Raw genomic sequence first — 21,036 nt, 5'->3', positions numbered from 1 at the left:
CAGACAGTCCCAAGAACCCCTGAACACCTTCCTATAATTCCTGCTGGGCTCTCCACACAGTGTGAGTAGCCAGCCTATTCACCGGGTTAAATAATTGCTGTTAATCAGTGGCAGTCTTAATTAAACTTTTGCCAAGCAAATTTAGTTAATCGTTCAAAACACATTTGTGAGATTCTGCAAAATGAACAGCTTACCCTCCACCTTTGTGAAATTATGGTTAATCATTCACTAATGTCTGCATCATCCTATTTAAACCTTCCCCCTGTGGTTTTAGACTTCTTTCTGCTTGCTAATCCACCACAGGGGAGTGATATGTAAACATGCAAATACATTATTGTAGGCTTTTCCTATTTGTGGTCCTGGGTTCTATCAAACCCTATTTACTGCCTCACCGAGAATGATCTATAATTCATTCGTCTCACATTCAATTGAATTAATTTAAAGGTATAATTCAATTTAACAAACATGCAGCTCGGTGTCCTGAGCAGTGAGACACTGCAGCTGTTTGGGGCAAGCTGCACTTCACCCCATCTCTCAGTTCACAGCCAGCCTCTGGCTCCTGGTATTCTTATATATCAAACTAAGCACCACACCAGAGCCACAATGAACCATAACAAGTCAACAACAGCTTTTGAACCTCCAAGCTGTGTAACTATTACCTGGCTGTCCCAAATTTCTTCAAATTCTCCTTCTCCACGAAGATTATGTCCTTTACTGTGCAGCTATTTTAAAATCCCCTTGATATGAACTGCTGCACTCTTGCTCCTAACTCTACTAAGTCCATTACAGACAACCCTTTCCTGTGATTTACGCCTCATTATAAAAATCAAATTTCTTGGTTGTCAAAAGTAAATTGACTGCAGCAAGCTGAAGGCACCAGATCCCCAGCATACAAAGCCATCACACCATTCTAAGGGTGCAACTTCAAGTGTGATGGAAGGATATCCTATAAATACAGGGCTCTCACAGAGAGGAAAATGAAAAACCGATTATCAGGTTGAGTGAAGAAAGTGCAAACTGTCTCCCTCCTAACCTTAACCCCAACCACCAGGATGGGCTGAGACCTGGCCCACACTCAAAAGCCATCACCCAGATGAAAAAACAGTCAGCAGAGAAAATGTTCTGCAGGATATTGCTCCTTGTGCCAACCCTTTTGCAGCCCCACTATTGCTGGAGATTAAGGCATAGTGCCTCTCCTAATACTAAAACTTATCTTTACTGCACTTTTAACCGTAAGCCTAAATGAGTTGTGCTTTCAGCCATAGCCTGGGTCCCCAATATATGTTGGAGATGAAAAAGAAATAATTACATGATACCATCTAAAAGGTCACTGTAAAAACTGAGAAAATTATGTGCAACTGTTGTAATTTCTGAGATGCCATTTTAGTTTTACATGTAAATAATTGATTTTTATAGCTTATTTGCTGAATTAAAATTAGAAGTACAGTACATGTTCAACAGACCCTTCATTATATCTTTCTTCATTGATCTAATCAACCATTCCTCACCAGTGCTGAAATGCTACTTATATTCCAAACTTCCTTCCAACTATTGGCAATTCTAGCAAAAAAAAAAATTTTAATTGACTAAGATATACTGTATGTGTCATACACTTAAAAGAAATTATCCAGGTTTATGTTTTTCTTTTAAATAACAGTGATGTTAACATAAATTTATTTTCTTGGCAATTTTTTCCCATTAATGTTACTGATATTATTTAATTGAATACAGATATGTAGTCTTTCTTACACACACATAAATATTACAGATTCTATCCCCCCAGCACATTCGTCAGAATTTCTGAATTTCCCACAGCTATTTTGCAATTTTTCCCTGTCTATTGTCAGCTTTAAACCACTGTTTTCTTCTCTTTACTTCGAGGTTATGCAAGTTGGCTGTTTGAGTGCAGCAGCACTATCAGAGGTCCACAGGCTACCCCATATATATTTTGAGAAGTTCCATCAGCTCCTGCAGCTGACACCAGTGAAGGTATCATACAGCCAGGTGCATTTTGGACTGCCTTTGACTTCCACACATACACAGCCAAGAAGCTTTTGTCAGCAAGGTCACCAACAGACAGCTGTGGGGCTGGATCTGGGCAGGGGTAAACCCACACCCTGTAGCTCTTGCAGTGTAACAACTTAGCTAAGTCATTAATTAACTTTGATTAATATATTTAAAAGTCTGTCATTATGCTGCATGTATTAAGATTTTTTTTGCTACTTCTTTTCTATATGTAGGAAATCTTAGCATATTTGCACCATCTACACCATTCTATGTTTCCCCATAAATCCTCTTCTCTCTGTTCATGCCTGTGCACATGAAAACCCCATTAGTTTCACCTTCTTTCTTTTCTAAGCTTGGCTATTACTATTCTACTTCAGAACTTGGGAAAAGGAGCATATTCCAGCTACTGCTCTGTGCATCCCATACCAACAGAGCAGCCTGCATTAACAAACAAAACAAGCAACACCCCAAACAAGCAAACACCCCCAAAAAAAAGCAACACCCCAAAATCCTGAATATGCCAAATGCTTTGCATGAACAAACTGAAGAAGAGGAAAGTATTTCCCCCACATTTTTCTGGTTTGATATTTCTAGACTTCTCTCAAATAGAGGGGACCGTATTTATACCCTGATATAGGATTCTTGTGTTGATGTGCCCCTTCAAACTTGGCCCTCTTAGCATGGATTCTGATTTTACCAGAACCTGAAATTAGCAACTATATCAGGCTTTGGACAAAAATGGTTTATGAGTGGTTCATACCCCTTCCCCATCATATCCAAGGAATGCCATGGCCTTTTTAATGGCACACTTTTCAAATCCTTTCCAATTTCAGATGTTTCCTCTCTCTTTTAATACCTCATTGCTTTTGCATCAATTACAACCTGACCTCAAGCCACACTGGCAGTGAATGTGATATATAGTAGAATCCATTTAAATGAATTTCTGATGAAAAACTAAAACTGTTAAAAGAATAAATTTACTCCACAGATTTATACAAATCCTGTATATGCACTGAAATCCTCTTAAAGGAAAAACTGATGAAAGATTAGAAAGTTAAATGAATTAAACCCCAGCATCCTAGTGAAATATAATGATCATTTGACCTATTAAATTAATAGCTCAAATGACCATATAATGGTAAGTATTCAAATATATGTCAATTTTAAATATGAAGTGAAAAAACATAAAGCAAACAGTGATCAATGAGAATATCTATTAAGACAATAAACCTACAGAACAGCAGGAAAATGTTCTTGAAAGGTCTTTGTTCACCCAGCCTTAAAGCTAGGAAGTCCTTGATTTCTGTGAAGAAAGAGAATATTGATGATTATTATTAAAAGTTATTAAGTGTACAGCATAAATGTAATTTTTGCTTTGCTTAATTTCAGCATATTAAAATGTCTGAGAAAGCCATTTCCTTTCCTTCTGGCTGTGGTAAATTGTTAGGGATTTATTTTAAAAAATATATTGACCAACATCTGCCATTAGAGTAGTCTGCATTCCATTTTGCAGAAAGTATCTTAAAACTCTGTTATATCTATCATCACTAAAATAAACATACAAAACCACACATGTTTTGAGCACTAAAATATTTATTTTAGCTTTTGTACTTTTAGTATATAGTCAAGAATATCACATATTAGACATATTTCTGAGAAATATTACATCTGTGTATTTCAGAGCTAAAATAAAAATTAGGGATTTTCTTTCCCACCAGAAGCACTATTCTGGTAACACAAACATCCTGCGAGGTGATCCTACTTTGGAAAAAAAAAAATATGATTTATCTTTCTATCTTGGTTTTGGCCAACTCTTCTACTAACTGGTTTCATTTTTAAATCCCAGATTAAACCACTAAAAACGTGCACTCTAAATCCCCTGGCAATGAGTTGAAAACAATTTTATACATCAGCTTCCTACCTGAGAAGAGTTGAGTTCATGTTCAGTTTAGGTCATAGGTGAAATGAGTTTGTCAGTCACAATCCAGTCTGTAATAAATTTATATCTTGATCACAAAATTACTGTACTACTCAATTAAATATTGCCCAAAGGAACTGATCATTAGAGATGGAGACCCAACGATGGATATTAAGGACTGAAGTCCATTATCAGTGTATGAAGAAGTGCAAAATTCCAAGACAGTCCATTCTCAGTGGTGAGATGCTATGCATAGAAATGGTATCCTTCCTCCTGTCAAGTCCCCACATTTGCACCACCTTGTGACAGATTTCAAAAACTCCACACCAAGAAGTTCTATAACCCCCTGAGTCACAGCTTTCTCTGCAGAAGTCTTTGTAGAAATTCAAGGGGGCTTTTAGTGACACCTTAGAGATTGTGATTATCCTTTTGCCATTTAGCCCAAATCCTGTATTTTTGAATGATGCATAGATAAAACCAAATTGATACCCGAGGGCTCTGGCTGGCAGTGAAGCACCCTGAAAGCTACAACTTCCCTGTACTGAGGGAACAAAAAGAGTGTGCAAACTGCAGGCCACCAGAGAAATGCACCTGGAAGGGTACAAATGTGACAGTCCTTTCCTACAAGAAAATATGTCTTCTGCCTCTTCCCCTCCCAAAAGCAAAACCAGATGGATATGAAAGGTTAGGAAGGGTACTTCAGCCCCCTAGGTGAGGTTATCTTCTAGTCCTTTGAATTTTCCCCTGATTCTCCCATAAACTTAAAAAAAGAAAAAAAAGGGAAGGGAAAATTTGTTTACTTGACTGGCAAAGTACAAGGAAAATGAGTCTTGGGAGATTGGACAGTGGAAATCTTTCACAGTAGAATTTCTCTCTGGTTTTCCCTTACATAGACAATATACCCCTAATCTTACAGTTGCACTGATATCAGAGACTACAAAGAAATTTCTAATTTCCCAAAACTCCATCCACCATTATATTTCTAATCAATACACTGTAAAAGCCATAAAGAAGAAAGCTGGAAATAACCATGCAAACACTTCAGTCATCCCAAAAATTGTTTTCTACTGTACCTTGGAAAGCAAAAGTATACTCAGAAAATACAAATAGATGGTAAAAGGGAGACACAGGAGACTGAATTCCTGAATAAAAAAAAAATAGTGGATGGCTGGGGCCCGAGACTGGCGATGAGTTGAGTTTAATCTGCTGGTGGCCAGTTCCTAGAGGTGTTCCTCATAGCTCAGTATTTGGGCCAGTTCTATTTAATATCTTTACTGCTGATCTGAATGGTGGGATCAAGTACACCCTCAGTCTCTTTGCAGCTGACACAAATTTGGGTTGGAGTGTTGATCAGCTGGAAGGCAGCAAGGCACTACAGAGGTACCAGGACAGGCTGGATCCATGGGCTGAGGCCAATGGGCTGAGGTTCAACAAGGCCGTCTTGCACTTGAGTCACAACAACCCCAGGCAATTCTACAGGCTGGGGACAGTGTGGCTGGAAAGATTCTTGAAAAAGGACCAGGGGGTGCTGGTTACAGCTGAACATGAGCCAGCTGTGCCCAGCTGTGCCCAGGTGGCCAAGAAGCCAATGGCCTTCTGTATCAGCAGTGGTGTGGCAGCAGGACCAGGACAGTGACCGTCCCCCTGTGCTGGGCACTGGTGTGGTCACACCTCAATCCTGTGCTCACTTTTGGGCTCCTCACTGCAAGAAGGACATTGAGGGGCTGGAGCATGTCCTGAGCAGGGAACAGAGCTGGGGAAGGGTCTGGAGCACAAGTCTGATGAGGAGCAGCTGAGGGAGCTGGGGATGTTTGATCTGGAGAAGAGGAGGGTCAAGGGGAACATTATCACTCTCTACAACTGCCTGAAATGAGCAGGCAGCCAGCTGGGGTCAGGCTCTTCTCCCAGGTAACAAGTGACAGGACAAGAGGAAATGGCCTCAAGTTATTCTAGTGAGGATTTAGATCAGGTATTAGAAAAAATTTCTTCATGGAAACACTGCCAAGCCCTGGAACAAACTGCCCAGGGAAGTGGGGGAATCACCAACACTGGAAGCTTTTAGAAGACATGCAGATGTGACACTTAAGAACACAGCTGAGTGATGGACTTGACAGTGTTAACACTGTCTCAATGGACTCAATGCTCTTAAAGGTCTTTGCAAACACATTGGATCAGGGTTCTGCAAATTAGAAGTTTAATAGAGAGATGATTATTTTAAGTTTGACACTTATATTCAGATAGCCTGTAAGACTGTATAGTTTAGAAGCGCAAAGCAGTTGAGAGCTGGGAAATGAAGAGGTTTTGTTGACAAGACAACCACTAAAAAGAACTGGAGATTGCTGCATAAGAAATAGTATCCAAGGCCAATCTGTAGACAGCAAGGCTAAGATGAGAAGCTGAATGTGAAATATAGTCAGAGAACACTGTTTTGGTAAAGATTTTACTGGGCCTGACAGAAAGAGCCCTTTTTCTTAATGATGTGATGATGACCTAGTTGAAGAATGAAGTCCTTCAAAGCAAAGGCAGGAGAGGATGCTGCAAATACATGCAAGGCTTAAATACCTTTTAAGAGATATACAAATGCTATTGCCTTTATGGGACAGCAGAAAAATATAAGTGTAAGGAAGGTCTTGATTGTTCCTTTGCCATACATAAAAACCAGTTTGTAATAATCCAATATTCACATTAAAATCTTTGGCCACACACCAGAGGAAACCACATTTCCATCCTTGTCTCTTGGGAATCCTCTTCTGAAAGACTTCTTTTTTAACAGTTCAGCCCACATCTCTTTTAGTCAGCTCACCACATCTGATTATCCTTCTCAGTGAGCACTCAGAACAGGTGGCTGCAACCTGTCCTATAACCCTTTCTTTGCCAAATTTTTCATTTATAGCCTTGGGGTTTGTTTGTTTGTTTTGTCCAAATGAAAAAAAAAATAAAAAATATTAAATCAATAGAAGAACTTAAATGTCTTTTAGCTGTGGGAAAAGAAAAATCTGAATCAGGATCTGAAGCTATGTTTAGTGGGTTAATCTGTTTTAATCCATGAAAATCAGTCTCAAGCCACGCTCATTAAGAGGAATTAAATTTTGTTTTCTGTTATTTAAGCAACCTAGGAGACATCTGACCTTCCTGCCAATAATTTCTCTGTACTATTTATAAGCATTTTTGAAGGTGCTGATTACAGTGCTGAATGTCAATAGGATTCTGTCTACTATTAATATTATTACTATTGCTGTAGAACTTAGAGCAGCAATTATGGAGCAAGACCTGACTGAGCTACAGGATGCACAGATCCAGAATAAAAGACAGGTACTCTCACATGAGCAGTGTGAGTAAAATTAAGAGTTAACATGGATCTATCTGCATGTGGAAAACTGAAACAGCATTGGTCAGAATGGCAGACAGGAGTTGGATCACCGATGCCTTCATTGACAAGAATTCTAAAGAAGACTTGAAGCATGGTAAGATAATAAATATGACAATTTGCAGGTATTTATTGAGACCATTGCACAAGAAATAGAGCAATCAGGAAAAAGGTTTGATATGTTTGATAGTTGATATGAATGTTATTGATGGGTCAAAAAGAAGCCCTGAGTAACAGTCCTGGACATTTCTGAGAGAAAAGGTTTTCGTGACCTCAGTGGGATTTGTCTGATGAAGCAAAAGAGGGAGAAAAGTAAGGATATAACTGAAAAGCAGACCTTCAAAGTCCTAAATTGCACCTTCAGTTACACATAAATGAAAAGGAGAAAGACAAAGGAGAACACATAGGCACATTGAAGCTAAAAATGGGTATGAAGTTTGCATTGGGTAAGACTGAAGCATGACTGTATGTGAATGGAAAAGCTGGAGCATCAGAGGAGAGAGGAAGGAAAGGAGGGAAAACATAGATACAAACTGAAGATAAAACAGATGGCACTGACACAGACAGACATGATTAGAGAGCATGACTCAGGAACTTCCACCTGAATCAGGGGAGAAGATAACATAGAATCTTTACAAAGACTGCAAAGCAATCTGGGAGAGGATGGAAACTCATATGTTTTTTTCAGGGGGCAAGGTATGTACAGTTTTTACTGGAATAAATTGTTGAAACTTGTATAAAGAAATCAAGAATAAAGGTGTGGAGGATTTTGAAACAGGATGCAAGCTGGGAAAAATGTGACCGTGATTGTAAGCATAGAATTTCAGATGGAAGAGGAAAACTGCTGGGTCAGGAAGACGTCAGAATGGAAACAGGAGAGAAAGTACTATGCAGCAGGAGGAGACAAGCATGGAGAAGCAGAATTCATTGTAACTCTGCAGTGTATAGACACAAGTGCCTCAAGGTGAGCACCAAAAGTGGTTCTAAACTGCAGCTTAGTTGGGCAGACCATGCAATTAGAAAACACATTGAAGGAAATAATGGCAAAAATGAGTGAAATAAAAATAATGCATCAATTTACAAGTTAAAAAGAACAAGCAGCAAACCAGATCCACACACAGCCTCCAAAAGGAAAAAATCTATTTCAAGCCAGAAGCCTGAGAGTGGATGAAAAATTGTCTGCAATTGCCTGTAAGAAAAGATGGGGGAAAAGATCAAGCAAAAAGGCCTGTGGGTGGCTGATCTCAGTATCTTGAGAATAAATACTTTCTTACCATGTCTCCTGCAGAGTGGATAAATTCCACACTGCAGATGAATTTTATTAATGCAGAACAGGCATGTGAAATGATTAAATGGTTTGTGTGAGGTGACACAGAAATCAGAGCCAAACATTGACCCCAAGACCCCAGCTCAGACTGTTTGTGAGCTGAACTGTCCCTGAGGTGCAGGCTGAAGTCTGATATCCCCCTGCTCTCTGCAGAGCCTCTCTTTATAGGTGTACTAAGGGAAGAGCATCTTGTGAGGTGAAGATTATGTCTCCAAATATCTTAACTTTCTCAGTGTTCTGTAAAAAGTATGAACTCTGAAATTGTAGGAACAAAGGCACACCCAGAAATTACTCACTTTTTTATCTGCTAACAGTTGGGCAGAGGGGAAAAGCAAACTGCATCCCATCACGTCATAGAGTTTAATGCTCTCCATAGCACAGAGAAATAAAAAGTAAAAATTCACTACTCCTGAAGCTTCTACCTGTGCTGACAGTTAATTTAGGCCCAATATACATGCTATGCAGTGAATATAAATTCTTATGGCATGTCAAGTCAGGAATCCAAGGAAGCCTGGCAATGATATTGAAGCAACACACTGTTTGCATACTGATTTCTGTGGTACCGCTCTTTGTTTTGAAAAAACTTATTTATTGAGTTTCACTGGGAACAGAGGTACCATATTCAAAGAAATGAGAAAATCCCACCAAAATCACTAGTTTGTTTATGGTTCATCCTATCACTATACAGAAATTCCTTCTAGGGTTTTGGGGTTTGGATTATGATTTGCAAAATGAAGATTAGGGATAACCTCTTGGCCTCCTTTCAGATTTTTGAGATATAAAATATCTCTCCATCTAATTTTAGAGATTTTGTAGACTCATTTCACATATTATTTTGATCTACCAATATCTCACTGAACATTTAGAAACAACATAATTCACTAGCTTCTAATTTTTTATTTGAATGATTTTTGAGACTTTTTATCTGCTTCTTAGCTAAGTGCTTCTTTAGCCCCATGTGTTCAGTATTTTGAGAGCTGCTTTTAATAGACCTGCTCTTGCATGCACTTCATCTACAGAACTCCTCCTCAAGAAACCTACAGCACAATAAATAAATAAAAGAACTTCATCTCAGTGTATCTCCTCAGTGGTTTTGCGTGACTTTTACTTCACCTCTTGAACCTCCTCAACACACTGTCAAACTGACTGTGCTCTCTGCTTATCTGAGATTACTTTCTCTCCACCAAAATGCAGTTCATTACTTTCTTCAATGGAATTCCAAATCTGCTCTCTAATAGATTTCTAATCCTCAGCAAACCCACGCATTACGAAGCAAGCACTGTGCTCGCCATATGGTTAACCTGATTCTCAGTGACCCTGCCACATAATTTTCATTAAAAGCATGAGATTAGGAAAATACCACACCGACAAGAATGACATTCCCATTTCCCTCATTGTTCTGGGGGGATTCTGATTATCACACACCCTTCAGTCTCTACAGAGAACTGCAGTTGCTTCCTCTCAGAAATCTGTTTTTACCTTTAGGTGTATTCAAGGGTGCCATAGACTGAGTCTCAAGCTCAGAGGTGATGGATGCACAGTTCCCTGGACATTGTACTTCACTTGCTTGTAGAAGAATCAATAGATCAATAGATTTGTGATCTAGTACAGCAAGGATGGGACTATAACATGAAGTGTGTTTCCATACTAGCATGCTGTTAAAATAAAAATGGTGTGTTATTTTTGTCCCATTTCTGACCGCGCAAAACATTCTGACCACTTGTGATCATTAATAATCTTGTGCAGCTTTTCACAGCAACAGAGGACTTCATCAAAATGTCCTTGGAGAATGCCTGCTTATGTAACTCTATATCACCCAACTATATCCCTGTTTCACCAACTGGGGGTTTCTAGATCACGTCCTGTGACAAGCTGTTCCGAGATCATGCTGAATATTTTTCAGTAGCAGCAACCATTAACCTTCAAAGTACAGGAATTTTGGTGTTGGAAGGAGAATAAAAATACATACACATCAGAGGATGTGTTAAAATCAGTGATTTTTAAGTATCTGATGCAATCCATAAAAAAAATTCTTTAGTATTTATAAGAACTTAAAGCACAAACAAAGGATGTTTAGACTGAGCAAGTCTGAGACTTTTGGGTGAAAGATTTTCTATAAATGTTTTATATATACCTTTTCATGTTTTGCATTATGGGAGTTTTGATGATTTATTATGATATGGAGATATTTTTTTTTTCTTATATGAATTACTTAATATTAATTTTAGAGATATTTCCCAGTGCCAGGTTGTATCAGTCACCTTGGGAATGAGGCCTGCTGAAGACAGACATTTAGAAAGTAACAAGCACTTTAGGTGGGTGAACATGCTGTTCTTTTCACACTTAAATATACACAACTTGGTGTTTTCAATTAATATCCTCACTCACCATGGCAGAGCAATTGCCCTTGATGTTCTACATACACTGGAGTTGGGACTGTAACAGTGGTAACCAGTGTGACACAGCCCCAGAAAATGATACAAACACACAATGTTGCTGAGCTTGAGTAAACTCCTCTCTCAGCACTTTTTGAATCATCAGCTATTTATTTCAATATTCTGCATGTCATTGGTGCTTTGGCAGCCCATTTTATTTTCTTTTTAATACTACTTGTGTATAAACAGCACATATAAAAGTTCTGTTCTGGAACAGTTCATTAATCTTAACTTGTTAAAGTCTGGTGTGGTAAATGCATCATTTGTGTCATGACATCACCCCAACTTGGGAGAGTAAATGCCGTAAGAATTCATATCAAGGTGTTACAAGTCTTGCATTTATATGTTTGACTGATAATTTCACAGTGGAAAAATATGTGGGTCATCACTTTCCAGAGGCACCAGTGTCTGTTTCTATTCCTGGTCAACATCAGAACGCATTCCAGTGCCTGCTCGAGTGGTGTTTTCCCTGCTGACACAACTAGACAGACAGAACAGTAAATGTTATTGTGAGACACTGCAATTTCCATGTGGGAGAAAGGCTGATAGGTTTTAAACTATCCTCATTTGGCTTAAAGGAGCCTTCAGTGCTTTTATTATACCCTCTTGATTTAGCTGTTTCTTTTGAAAGGGCAGGCTCTGACCTCCTACGAGAGCTGTAAACAAGCTGCATACAGGTTTTTAAAGATGCTTTTAGTTTGGGAGCATGTATGAAATCCATGTCAGCTGCTTGATTTACCTGTTACTTCTGTGGGTGAAAATCAGCCCCAGACTGTCTGAAGTGGCCCAGTTTCAAATATTAAAGTGAGATTGAAAACTAGCAATGACACATTTTTTTTCTGCACCTTTGAACTGACTATTGATCTCGCTGACTGCAGTGAAGGAGGATCCAGCACTGAAAGTTGGTTATGGAGAAACACTTGCTTAGACAGACAAGAAAAATTCTCTGTCCCTCCTTGCTTCATTAACATTTCACTGAACTCAGCTGGGACAAGAGCCTCCAGAGCCTACTTCTCTTGGAAAAAATGTTGCCTTTCAGAACCTGACATTTTCCAGCTGGAACTGGATCTGTTTCTACCAAATCAAAAAAGCAAGTGTAGCTCTTGGCTATTAAAGCGTAATTTTTTTGATGTGCATCCATCATTCATGCTGGTGACCCAATCCCTGTAAAATCTATGGGATATAAGAAAAGAAGACAATTCACACATCTGCTCAGAATTCTTCCACAATGCCCCTTGCACATCAGTTTAAATGTGAAGTATTTGCAGGAAGAATCTGACAAATAATTTAAAGTACGTAAGAGTTGAGAAAACCATGACCTCTTCCACAGAAAATTCATGAAGGCATTAACAGAAAAAGAAACATCCACCATTTACATAATTCATAAATAATTACTTTTTCAGTTCTCTTTTCTGTCCATACACTGCCAGGGAAGGACATGCCATAACCACAACCATGGGTTTTTTCTCTTGTTTAATGTTTTTATCTCTTGTGTTCTTCAGAAGTGTCAGTTTTGCAACTAGTGCAGCTAGGTATATCTCACTGTATTCAGCTATGTGATTTACACCAGCAAGGACCTCCAGCTCTACTTCTCTGTCTTTTAAATTCATCAACTTGCATAAAGCATTAATTGACTCACCTACACAACCCCCCTGAATTATTCACCAGGGTAAGTAAAAGTTACCTGTTTAGTCTGAGTTAGATTCTTGATATGATTTTAATTACAGATTTTTTTCACTTCCAAAGTGTCATTCAGGCACACAACACTGGTTGTCACCTGGCCACAGGGAAGCACGCAGTAGCCTGGGTTCACACCTGTACAATGCTGACAGCTGCATTCAGCTGAGCTCCAGAAATACTTCACCTGCAGCCTTTGGTTCCCTTCCTCCTCACTGAGGTGTGTAAGATCTCCTAATAAGCATCACTGTGAGAAATAGGTCTTTTATCTAACTTGAGGGAATTATACACTTCTGGGAGCCTCTGAAAACAGCCTGTCCTATGAACCTGCAGTAACAAGGAAGCCACAGATAGCAGAGGACTAGAGATTCATGCTCATAAATTGTCAGGCCAGAAGGAGAAACCACACTAAGTAGGCATAGCCCTGCTTGGGTCAGATAACCATCCCTGTCACTAAGCTCATGTAATGAGCCCTCTCATCAACATATTTGCCAAAAAAGCACTAAATCACCCCCATCTGTCCCCATCCATCCAGAACTACCTTTGGTGATATTGCTCAGGGAAGAGGATCACTGGATTAACAGGTTATAAAACCAAGAGCTGCTCGGAGAAACTGAAATACAAAGCTGAGCTCCGGACCCTGAGTTGCAAGTGAAGATTCTTCATTGAGCCAGGGCAGTTTTAAGATCCCTCGAAGCTAAACTGCCTTTTTTTTTAAATGTCAGGATATCTCAGAGCTATTTTAAATTGGAGTCTGCCAAAACCTCCAAGGGGCCATTATGACAGAGATCACCAATGAATAAAGATTTCTGGTATGCCCCCTTTATAATACTTGCTGCAGGGCTGTAGGATGAAAATTAAGGACACTATCTCCTTAAAGCTCTCCCACATTTTCTCTGACTTTTCAGATAATATTTCTCTTCTCCAAATCCCTTTATCATTTGATCTCATTTCCCCTGGCTCCTTCCATTGGCCTCACCCCTGGTTTGTTCTACAATTTGCTTCCTTCCCCTCTCATGCTGCCCTCAGCAGCTCCATTTCTCTCTGAAAGCCCTCTCCAGTACCAGATTTCAGCTTTGCCTGGTATGCTTTAGGCCACTGTCAGCTTTCCTCACACTCAAGACTCATCTTTCTTCCTGCTCCCCATGTCTTTCCCCCTCCCCCAGCAAGTGCCATGAGCTGCTGTGAGTTTTCACATGGATTTCCTTCCCTCATGAGCTTCTTCAACATATGACCTGCAGTTCCTTTCACTTTATCCCTAATTAGTTTCAACAACCTGTATTTCCTCTTCCCTGACTGTGTGCATCATCAGATGCTTACTTTATCCATCAGAACATTTTGTCCTCCAAATTATTTTTTCTTTTTTTCTGTAGTGATCTTCAAAATTATCATTCTTATTGAAACACTCCTTAAAGTCCTACTGTCTCCTGTAATTTCAGTTTTCTTTAATGAATAGGTTGGTGTTGGTATAAACCTTTAATTTTACCTGTACTTTTCATATTTCAATGGCCTCAGTTCTATTCAACATCATTTCCAATGAGAAGTGATATTCTGAAGCATGCACTGTATTTACATTTTTCTTTCAATGTAGTATCTCAGCTGTAAAGCTAAGCATGTTTTCCTCTTCCCTTTCACACCAGAGGAACTTTCATTCCCTGTCCTATGATCTGAAAGAACTTTCTGTCTTTTTCTCACTTTTCTCATCACTCCTAGTCTGGATGTGGGTGTCCTAGTAAAAAGTTGCCCCAACAGACACCAAATGAGACAGAAGTCACACCAGCAAAAAACATAAAATAAAGCAGACAAACCCCTGCTTTGCTAGAAATGTTTAAAAAAAACCAAACCCACTAACAACCAAAAAACCAACAACAACAACCCAAGCAAACAAAACCAAACCAACCAAAGGAACAACAAAAAAACCCCAAGGAACTCTACTTGGCCCATGTATCTTAGCTCTTCCTGAGGCCCCCTCCCAGCTGCAGTGGAAAAATACCTTAGAGTAGTTTCCCTAAGGTCAACACAACGCTGCAGTAATATTTCCTTTCCTTCCTTCAGTGGATTTATTTCGTCAATGATTGTCCCCTGCCTCAGCAAAACAGCTTCATCTCTTTTCTCTAGCTCTTGTGGGGCTGAATCCTGCAGCAGCAGTCGCAGGGAAGCTGGTGGGAGTGCTGACTCTGTTAGAACCAGATGTGTCCCACTGAATAATTATCCAGGGCCGAATGAGTTCACAGAAGTTGTGTGTGAAAACAAACATCCACATTGAGGGGTTGTTAACCAAAGCAGGAGTCCTACTAAAACAACCTTCCCCACTGCCTCCCAACAATGCCCTCACACACTTCTTCAGATAAATATTTCCACTAGAAAAACCTCAAACAGATAGAGATTTCAACAAAGATAAATGGTACTATTAAAAAAGAGATTGGAGCTTCCCAACTTCCCAAACCTTTCCCGACTGTAAGTCAATTTGATCGTGAAACAGAGGTCAGCTGGGTTTTTTCTGCTGTAGAAACACATGCAAACCTTCCTAGTGGAAATGCATTTTCTGAATGAAACATACTTTTAATAAAATTATGCCAGACTTAGGAATATTAATATTGATATAATTAATATTGAGGAGTATTCAGTAACCACAGAATTTAGCAATTTAACCACTAGAGTAGTATCTTATTGACACCTAGTTGCTGCCTTATTGCTGCCAGTTTTCTAGCTTATCTTCCACATTTTTCTCTCCAGCCACTGCAGATGTATTCTGGGTGAAGACTAGCGGGAGAAATTCTTCTCCTGGTGAAATCAGTCAAGACTTAGTGTCTCATTTAAATAAGTATTTAAAATTTACAATCAAGTGTTAAAGGCAGTCTTCAAATTTTAAAATATTCTTTCTACTAAAAAATATCATTAACTATGCAAAACCTGAAACCAAAAATGTTTCAAAGATACTGTGCCTAACATCTTAGTGATGATGATGAGCTCACAGGTAGATAAAGGCACCATTCACCTCTTTTTTTCCCTATTTCTTTTAGGAGATGAAATCCAACCACCCAGAAGAAGAACCCTGTGCCACTGGTGGGATAGAGGAGAATATGGAGCGAGATCTAAAATTCTGGATGTTCATTCAAGGAACAAAATCCCTTTTGCAGCCATTCTGGCCAGGACCTACTCTTTCCCAGCAGTTGAACATTGGTGCACTACAGTTTTGCTCAGGAAAGAGGAACTTTCTACCTTTTCCCAAGTGAGGTAGAGAGAAAAAAAATATAGTGTTCATTAAAAGACTCCCTCTGGAGCTGTTTCCCGAAGGAGTCTGCTTGCAAATTAATGTCTTTGGGTCTCTTGACTTGCCACCCTGAACCAGACTGGATCTTGTACTGCAAACCAGAGATTCACAGCTTTTTGTCAGAAGATCCACGTGGCAAAGGAATAAAGAATTTTTTGTCTTTCTGCTCAACTGGCATTTTTATTACTGTCTTTCCTGCAAAGCCCATAAAGTGTATGGGTCTGAGCCTGCCATGGGTTTTGACTCCACTTCAGCCAAGTACATTGGATTCATTAAACACAGATATTTAAACCCAAAGAAAACATCTCCAGAAAGCCAGTGGGACATTATGCAACATCAATTACCCTGCCATTGTCAGCTGACTGGCACTCTGTGCCACTTTAAATTTTAATCAAAGCACTTGGATTAAAATTTACACGAGCTCTTCCATTTTGGTTTTTGGCATTCTTTTTTTTTTGTTTGTTTGTTTGTTTTTTGGTTGGTTGGTTGGTTGGTCTTTTGTGGGTTTTTTGTTTGGTTTTGTTTGTTTGTTTTGGAGTGCTTGTTTGTTTGTTTTCCAAAAATCACCATAAAGAAGATAAAAAAGGAAAAAACAACCAGAACAAATTGTGCAGGGAAACCCAGATTAGTTGTGCTGACAAACCCAGGCGTGTATTACTCCCAGCACTGTCAGGTACTGCAGTGGAAGGGAGCAGAGGTGGTCTTCACCCATCACTAACAAAGTGCCCCAGTGAAACTTATAGTGGGACAGGGGGGTTGAAAGTGGAGCTTGGGTTTTTGATGAGACATTATCGATCCTTCTCTGGCTTACCTTGAAAGCAGGGGCTAGGAGTCACACCACCACGGAGATATGGCTCAGCATGGAAGTATAAAGCTTTGATGTTATCCTGATCAAAGTGCCATCCCAGCCACGGGAAGCATGGCAAAAGGTTGGACTCGATGATCTTGGAGGTCTTTTCCAACCTAAATAATTTTGTGTGGTTCTGTGCAGGGGGAAGGCTTGGTGGCCTTTGGGAGTGGTTGTGACTGAGGTTCATTCTCCGACCTCTTTCTGGGGCAGGCTGGTATAATCCAGCCCTTTATATGCAAGTGACTGAGGGAAAGCACTATAAATATGGCACATCAAAATGTCATTTGCACAGTCACTTTAAACAGGTATGTCCTACTACTCTCTTCCTTCTGTGCAGGAAAGATAATAATCTGTTAAACTTTCTCCCAGAACCGTATTTTAGCATTTTAATTACAGACCCAACACATGCACCAAACACACTCTCACTAAAGGGCACGCCTTAATAAAGTCAGTACATTGTGCTGCCGTGACCCGGCAAGGTCGGTGACTGCGAGGAATCGCCGAGGAGCCCGCTGGCTCCGGGCCAGGACAGCGGGACAGGACCGGACCCGCTGGGGCTGGGGCTGGGGCTGGGGCTGGGGCTGGGGCTGGGGCTGGGGCTGGGGCTGGGGCTGGGACTCGGACTGGGGCTGGGGCTGGGGCTGAGCCTGGGGCTGGGCCTGAGGCTGGGGCTGGGGCTGGGGCTGGGGCTGGGGCTGAGGCTGGGGCTGGGCCTGAGGCTGGGGCTGGGGCTGGGGCTGGGGCTGGGGCTGGGGCTGGGCCTGAGGCTGGGGCTGAGCCTGGGGCTGGGGCTGGGGCTGGGGCTGGGGCTGGGGCTGAGGCTGGGGCTGGGGCTGGGGCTGGGCCTGAGGCTGGGGCTGAGGCTGGGGCTGGGGCTGGGGCTGGGACTGGGACTGGGGCTGGGGCTGGGGCTGAGGCTGGGGCTGAGCCGCACTGCCGGGGCTGTCGGGACAGAGAGGAGCTGCTGGCAGGGATCCGCAGCAGGCTGCCCCACAGGCCGGCACAGCCGAAACGCAGCTCTCGGTTCTGAGGGAGGGCTGGCCGCGGGTGTCCCGGCAAAGGCCGGGCCTGTGCCCCTCCTTTGAGCGCGGTCTCCCTCTGCTGTCCTGCCGGAGCTCTGCGCTGGGGACAAGCAAGGTGACCTCTGAGGAGCAGCCCGAGTACAGGACTTGGACAAACACCTTGAAAAAAAATTTTTGCTTGATGCTGTTTAGTTTCACAAGGAAGACTTTAATGTCTGGGAATATCGGTCCCCAGCGCTGGAGGCTTCACAGTGGAAAATAAATAAATAAAGAACAGCTGGGAAATGCATTTTCTCCTTATGGAGCTGCCCAATCGGGTTTCCATTACTAGTAAAAAGTAATAACCAGTAACAGCTTCTTCTTTAAGAGAAGTAACATGAATTTCTAAGCAGCAGCAATGATTCTCTGAAGAAAGTGGAATATGAAAAATGTTCACAGCTTTTACCTTTAGATGGGAGGAAAACATGGAGCTAACATCTGACTGAGGCTGGGCAAGTCCTTGCACATCCCTGTATCCACATGCAAGGTATCAGGATTCTGAAGATAGCCCATGAGGTGTGTGTGAGGCTGGATAGTGTCTCTGAGAAACCTGGATGTTTTAATAAAAGTACCCATTTTTTTTGGCGCAGCTGATTTGATCTTGGTGATTTTTTTCCCTTTCAGACAGCATATGATCAGCCTCTCCAAGAGCCTCTGGGCTCTTATTTTTTTGCAGACCAGCAGAACTTCTAAGCTAGTCTCAGTTCTGAAAGGTAAAGTGCCAATGCTCTTAGGATTTTGGTTTAATTGGTATTTTTCCAAGGTTTTCATTAGCAAATCCAAAAGTTCATTTCCTTCCATAAACCCATAATGAGTACAATATTCTTGAAGCAGTAAGGTGAGCTCACAGTATGTTTGCAGTGTCAATAGCTATTTTTATGTTCTCCATGAATGAGACATAGCAACACTGTCCTGTGTGATAAAACACATATTAGATCATGGATTGCATGTGTAATCCTACAGTCTCAATGGTTTGCTTTTCCAAACACAAGATAACAATTTTCTGAGTGAGCTGCTTTGAATTCTTGCAGGCACTGCATTAAGTTCTACTGTGATTTAACAGGGGCCAAAATTTGCTCTTATTTGGTTGTGAGTCTTTCAACAGTCAGTGTATGCACGAGGGCACATTCTGCCTCTTTCTACTTTATGTGCACATTACAGTTCAAATCCTTCTCTTAAATGTACTCAGTGTGAGACACACAGAATGATATTTTATTTACATTAGTAGTGGGAGAGGTGTTGAAATTTTCATTATTCCAGTTTTTAATAATGTTGAAAAAGGAATGTCATGTTTCTCAGTCAGCACCATTTTTTTTTTTCTGTGACCTCTAAGTAGAAGTAATTTTCTCCATACAAATTAGGACAGAGACTAGAAGAGAGGTTTAGCATCATTCTGTAGCTTTATGTAGTACCTTGTGCATCCAATTAACTATTGAAATCTGAATGAAGCGGGGGGAGGGGAATAAAAATCTTTTTTTTTTCTTCAAAACATTCCCAGTTTGCAACAGACAAGAGCATGGCACTGCCCTGCTGGAGTTACAGTGTTAAGTAATAAACCAGGGTGCAGCGTCAGAGTAGAGAAAAACCTGACCCACACATATTTGGGAATATGGGTCCAGGAGAACAAGGAATTTTCAAAATCCTTTGCCTTGTTATGGATGCCCATGGCTCCTTGGCAGAAGTCCAGACCCATGCATTAGCCATCTCAGAACAGCTTCCTCAGGTTTCTAATGCCCAAATAACCTGATAATATTGTGCTCTTTCTGGCACTAAAAAGCCTCCCCTAAAATGATGTCTTTTAATTCAGGTATTGGTTGACTGGTTTAGCAATTCTACTTTTACCTCAGTTTGCACGTAATTCCAGAAAACTAGAAACCAAGAACAGAAGGGCAACAATTACACTGTGTCCCTGATATACACAGACCCAACATCCACACACTCCCAAATTAGTATACTAATGATGTTACTGCTTTAATTAACCATGCTACTGTGCCTGCACTGGACTCTTTCCCAAGAACTGTTCAGGTTACTGCATAAGGCAAGGACACTGATTTTCCTTTAATGCTTTTTTTTTTTTTTTTTTTCCCTTTATTGACAGGACTGCCAAGTTCACAGAAGAATCAATAGCCAAGGATATTCACATAGGATAAGATTTACAAAGCATGTTTCACAGACAGTAACAACTGGGACCTCGGAGCACTTACTGGAACCAACAAAATGACAACTGATATGTCCTCCAGTGAATCTATGTTAAGACGTTCTGTCTGCAGTAATTAAAAACTAGGTAATGTCACCTGTGTGAAAAGCCCACCATAAAATCAGCTCCACTTAGGAGTGTAACTTGACATGTTGACTTTTTCCATCAGCAGCTCTGTCCTCTAAGCCAGCCTCTGGCCCTGCTATGCTGAGTAGCACCTTCCTTATATCAACTCTTATGATCCCTCTTATTTTTCCTACCATCTCCTTCCTTCAGTATTATGTGTGGGGTGGTCTGGTAACTCATTCATTACACCTGAGCAAATTACCCCTCAGTTAACACACACAATATTTTTTCACAGTTATTTTTTTCATACATAGATTTTGGAGTAATTACATCTCCCTTTCAGTTCTTTGAGCTTATTTAAGGAAAGTGATCTCGTGCCAGTAAAACACCCAAGTTTTCTGTTGTGTACTTTTAGCTGTGCTAGATATCACTAAGCACAAGGATTCCCTGGGTATTAATAGTGTACAGCATAAATTAAATTGATTCTACTTCTTCCTATACTCCAGGAACACCTAAACTTCTAACAAAATCAGAACACACATTCACATACTCACAGCCTGAAACAAGTCTTTTTCATGCTTTTTCATACACATATTTGTACTGACTTCATGCAGCAACTTTTATGCAGAGAAATAATGAAGGAAAAAAAAGGAACTAACCTTATCATAGGTTATTGCATGGAAGTATTATAAATATTTTTAATTGCTTGGCTCTCTTCCTTCTCTATCATATTTCCCTCAGGTCTCTGTTCCATGCTCAAGGCCATTATTTGATGGGGGAGGTATAAAGTCATAACAGGCTGATGTAAATTTCCTTTGAGGTACCTTATATATCACAGATTCCACGAGGGAGATGAA

The 21,036-nt window shown here is 40.5% G+C and overlaps 1 protein-coding gene and 1 long non-coding RNA gene across 6 annotated transcripts in view; one reads left to right on the top strand and one right to left on the bottom strand.

Moving 5' to 3' along the window:
* The window catches only part of SAMSN1 (SAM domain, SH3 domain and nuclear localization signals 1), a 119,690-nt gene extending 98,747 nt beyond the window's left edge, over window positions 1-20,943 (bottom strand). Inside the window, exons 1-2 of one of the 4 annotated variants that reach the window (XM_086883498.1) lie at window positions 17,635-17,696; window positions 16,817-17,454 (exon numbers count right to left, since the gene is read on the bottom strand). The gene's annotated coding sequence lies outside the window, so the exon portion shown is untranslated. Of the gene's footprint in view, window positions 1-3,241; window positions 3,311-3,928; window positions 3,997-16,816; window positions 17,455-17,634; window positions 17,697-20,838 lie in introns of those variants that run through there. The other 3 variants (XM_086883497.1, XM_086883496.1, XM_086883499.1) reach the window with 3 other exon arrangements.
* Window positions 17,602-21,036, top strand: part of LOC111941306 (uncharacterized) — a 40,390-nt gene continuing 36,955 nt past the window's right edge. For both annotated transcript variants that reach the window (XR_015285187.1, XR_015285186.1), the window contains exons 1-4: window positions 17,602-17,711; window positions 17,784-18,432; window positions 18,541-18,629; window positions 20,015-20,200. This is a non-coding gene — a long non-coding RNA (uncharacterized LOC111941306). The remainder of the gene's footprint in view (window positions 17,712-17,783; window positions 18,433-18,540; window positions 18,630-20,014; window positions 20,201-21,036) is intronic.

The sequence above is a fragment of the Cyanistes caeruleus genome, chromosome 3 (genome assembly GCF_971803275.1).
Source record: "Cyanistes caeruleus chromosome 3, bCyaCae1.hap1.1, whole genome shotgun sequence".
NCBI lineage: Eukaryota > Metazoa > Chordata > Aves > Passeriformes > Paridae > Cyanistes > Cyanistes caeruleus.
Note: the sequence above shows the minus strand (reverse complement) of the source record. Positions and strands in the feature narration are given on the sequence as shown.